Source organism: Halyomorpha halys, unplaced genomic scaffold (assembly GCF_000696795.3).
Source record: "Halyomorpha halys isolate HHAL.00 unplaced genomic scaffold, Hhal_1.1 Scaffold214.1, whole genome shotgun sequence".
NCBI classification, from domain to species: domain Eukaryota; kingdom Metazoa; phylum Arthropoda; class Insecta; order Hemiptera; family Pentatomidae; genus Halyomorpha; species Halyomorpha halys.
The window spans coordinates 1,319,823-1,324,650 of NW_027110944.1; the positions used below are offsets into that span (position 1 = coordinate 1,319,823).

At 32.9% G+C, this 4,828-nt stretch overlaps 1 protein-coding gene across 1 annotated transcript in view; it reads left to right on the forward strand.

Annotated features, from left to right (window-relative positions):
* LOC136796161 (ejaculatory bulb-specific protein 3-like) overlaps positions 1–4,828 on the forward strand; it is a 76,343-nt gene that overhangs the window by 69,441 nt on the left and 2,074 nt on the right. The window lies entirely within an intron of this gene.

Here is a 4,828-nt window from a genome sequence, read left to right on the forward strand (position 1 = left end):
TGTTAAATGTTAAAAATAAAACAATTTAGAGAGAAAACGTTCATTTACTAGCAATTATCATGAGTCTTGTATATACTAATAATAACTCTATCATTAGACATTATATAGGTATGTGCTATCCTAAAACTGAAGGGCAAACACCTGTGGGACTACCCAGGCTTATCTATAAGGAACATCTGGAAGGGTTGGGAAAAATTAAAAGAAAGATGTCGCGTCAATTGGTCAAAGATAGAAATGAGTAACGAAAGTTGATCGAGGTTCAAGCTCAACGCTAAAATTAAAAAGAGCAAGAAATAAGAAGTGATTAAATCGATCTCACGTTTTCAATTTCTTCTGTACCATAATATCATATATATATATATATTCTGTTGCCTCTAAAGACCTTTTAAATAATGTTGAGTAGCTCGTACCAGGCATCTCGACGCCTGCCTGTCCTCGTCCAATGCTTTCCAGTTTGCTCCATGAAGCTCTTTCGTATCTTTGTTGATTCTGTGTATGTTGTAATTGGTACATACATAATATAAGATATAACATTATAAAAATTCGCTATAACGAACTGCTGATTTGAAGGACCCTTTGAGTCCGTTGTAACGAGGTTTTACAGTGATGGGCATGTAGACAAATAGTTTAATCAAATATCTTCCATATGATCATCTGTCAGATCTACTATGCAACTATTTAACTTATCCATTTACAGATAATATACGTAGAGGACTTATTTATATGAGTCAAACATTTTTTATTAAATCAAAGAATCGACATGATTGTTCTACTAAGAAACATCGAAGTAAGGAGATCGAAGTTAAGTAAAGCTGTATTTTAAAATTTCCAATACTTAACCTATTTTGAACGTTTAATAACTTTTAACTACTAGTTGCACTGTCCCTTCGAAGAAATTTTCTATAAAAATTTCAATGGTGATCATGCTTCTAGAAGTTTGTTCTTCATACAAATTCAGTGCCAAAACCAATTTTCTAATCCTGCAACAAAAAACCCCTCCTTCTGAACATTTTTGGGAAGTTCGGTCTCTTTTTTCTCAACCGAAATAAGATTCACTTTACGGTTCAATTAGATAGTAAAATTTCAAAATAAACAAAAATTTATCCAAAAACGGAGCCGTAATTTCGACCTCGGCATTTGTACATTAAATGAAGTATGGAAAAGGGTATATGATTTAATATATTTGTAACACTATCTGATTTGCAGGGTCCTTGAACGGCTAGCTCTCGTCAGATGTAGAAATCTAGCAAAGGCAGCCTTGGAAGCAACTAGTCTTCCGACTTTACACGGCGTTCGTAACTCTCAAACGAGGTTAATTATATTTTAACTAGCCTATATTTTGCATTTATGTTGCAAAACCAAGTAGTGTCTGGGTTATTCATGATGCATTGATTCATAGACATAGAGTTGAAAAACAGTACTAGTGGAAAATTGTTTAAGCTATTTTTTCTTTTATCGATAATCTATTTCCATGGCTTGATCTCGGCAATAATGATGTGGGTCTTATTTCGGGATTGTTTGATCTTAAAGCAGATCTCGCTGTCACCTTCTTTTGAGCTGGCGAAATTTTTTTTTTTGGGGGGGGAGTTAAGCAAGAGAGTAAGTTGATTATGTCTTCCACGTATAGTATCTGTAAATCAAAGAGTTAAGTAACTTTCTGCTAGTTGCATAGTAGTTATGATACTTGGTCATTTGGTAGATATTTTATCAAACTGTCTCACCCTCTCTCATCCTACCAAATAAAGGATAAAAAACAGTTTATCTACACCGATAGATCCAAAATATCAAATTCAGCATTGATAATTCGTAATGAAATTGATGCTAAGTAACACAAGTTTTATATTTTCAGCCATTGAAGACACTTTTGTAATTCGTAAATATTTTCTAATAATCTTCCAATATTTCAGCAACCCAAGATTGTAGTCTTTGTATAGATATCAATTCATATTGCTATAACCATAAATTCGATTGCTGATAGATTAGCAACTCGTTGGACAACATCAAAAGTTCACATTTAATATTTTCAGTCCAAGAAAACCACAATGTTTCGTATTCACCCCTCTATTCTCAGTCCGCTGGTGTTCCTCAAGGTAGTATTCTCGGTCCTATCCTCTACACCTTCTATACAACTGACATTCCAACCAATCCTAACACTATCCTCACCACGTACGCCGATGACATGTGTGCTCGCAGTTAATAATAACCCATTAATTGTATCCCAAACCCTCCAATACCATATCACAGCCCTCGAAGAATAGTGTCTTAATTGGAGGATCAAGATAAATTCAAACAAATCCCATCAAATCACCTTTACCCTTCGTCGTAAACCTACCGATTGCCCTACAGTTTCATTTAATAATGTTACTCTTACCCCTGTCGAATAGATCCGCTACCTTGGACTACGTCTGGACAAACGATTAACCTAGAATCCTCACACAAGACTGAAAAGACAGGAAACTGCACGTCGATGTCGACTATTACAGCACTTACTAGACAAACGGTCTAAACTTCCAACTCATTACAAAAGACTGATCTACATAACTATAATAAGACCAATCTAGACATATGGATTCGAGCTTTGGGGTTCCACTAAACCTTCGAATTCCTCTCGTATCCAATCCTTACAATCAAAAATCTTTGTTAAAATCCTCAATGCTCCTTTCTTTGCCACAAATAAAATCATACATAAAGACCTTAATGTTCCCTATGTAACCGATCTATACCGAACCAAATATCACTCCTTCCATTATAAACTCCCTAACCACTCAAACACCCTAGTTTCTAACCTTGCATCCTCTTCCATTCCTGACAATCCTCCGAGGCGCCTGAAAAGAAGATGGCTTCATTTCATCAATAAAGATATTTAAGAAAATTTTCAGAGGAGAAATTTTCCGACGTTGAGGACTCAAATGGACTGAATCACAATGTTTAGTACGAACAAATATTAAATAAGCTAAAAGTGACTAAACCAACTGTGAAGGAATGGACTTGTTGATCCAGATACTCAAGAAGAGAAGTGGTCATCATTGGATCATTATACTGGATATATCAGAGCACGATTGACAGTCTCTCTCTCCCCCCCCCCTTTTTTTTTGAGAATTTCGAAATGAAACTAGGTAGATATTAGGTGTAGTAAATGAAGCTTTTTGTTTATTGTGAAATTGGCTTTGTAACCTCTTCTATTTATCCTTTTTCCCATGGAAAAAAATTTCCCACAGTAAATCTAATTTAATGAAAAATCTTACTACGGTGATTTCTGATCTGAAGCTTCCTAAATGTTTGAATCGCTGAAACCCTCAATATTTTAATGGTTTTTGACGATTTTGCCACTAACAAATAGGCCAATAGAGAAAGAATCCAAAACAGAAGATAATGATTATTTCTAAATTCTCACATGCACAAATATAATAAAATAAAAAAATATTTTTCCGGATGAAACGGAATCTTCACAATAATTCTTAAAAAATAATTGAGCAATACATGCCTGTAAATTGAGCTTAATTAATCTGTCAATTTGCTGAAGAGTGAATTACACAAATAATTGTAGATAACTTCTGAATGAAATTTACTGAAAAGTAAAATCAGGCAGCTTAAATATCTGATACATTTTAATCACTTAACAATTTGTATGCGTTACAAGAAAATATATGTAGGATAACAAATCGCCTTGGAAACCAACACACCTTCCTTCTCTAAAAGGTTAGTTTTCTGATTTACTGTTCGGACGTGATTATTCGTCCAGTGGCCCGTAATTATTTAACAATGTCTTTCCTTTTAAGGTTTTTGGGAACAAGATCTTCTAAAGGACAATGTTCAAAAATAATGAAATAGGTCATAACTATGACTAATGCATAGCATCATAGCATGTTGTATGTTTATATATATAATATGGTTTGTGAAACAGATTTAAAGAATTTATTCTTATTGGAGAATAAAATATTGTTATTGTTTAATATGATTCCACGAAGTCTTATAATAACGTTAATGTTGTTCTCAAATACTTCATTGATGTCAGAGTCTTCACCTCTAAATTTCCATTTTTCACATTCCAAAAATTTTCTATAATCTCAATTTTTTTTTTAAATTTGATAATTCATCATCTGAAGTATAAAAAGAATAAAGGAAAGCAAAACCGATTCCATCGCGGACGTTAACAGCCTTATGACATTGATTAGTATTCTTCCACCTAAATATTGCTCTACATCAATTATAAAAAGAGAAAAAAGTACTGATGATAATTAGAGACAGGATTTTCGTAAAATTGTAACTTTGCTCCCTAGCTTCAAAGTCAGTCGAATCTCAACAGAAATTCGAATTATAGGGGAAACATTCAAATAACACTAATCTTATACTATTCGAAATTTCACGTTTTGGGTTTTCTTTACAAATTTGTACGTTGTGATTTTTTTTTTCTGTAAACAATTGCACGTTTTACTCTTTTTGGGCTGAATTTGGATTTTTCTTTCTATAAAATGAAATGCTTGAACTAAATTTCTCATATTCTACACATGTAGGTTGGTGTATATATGCAGATATTTATTCATTTATTTTTTTTCCCTTATTTTATTTATAATATAAAAATGAGGAATTAGCATTGCTTAACATGCGAAGGGTCGAATTCATAGTATAGTATTAACCACTTCTTTCGAGTAACTATAAAAAAATCTCTCTAGAATAAGCTTGTTGTATAGAACATTTAATGTTATTGTTTTAACCTGGATCCGCTAGTCTGTCTCCAGGTCTTCATTCTTTCATTTGACTTTGTTATGACAAGTGGAAATTTTAACTTTTTTAAATTAAACAAAAAATCAATTAGTCTGATCAATAT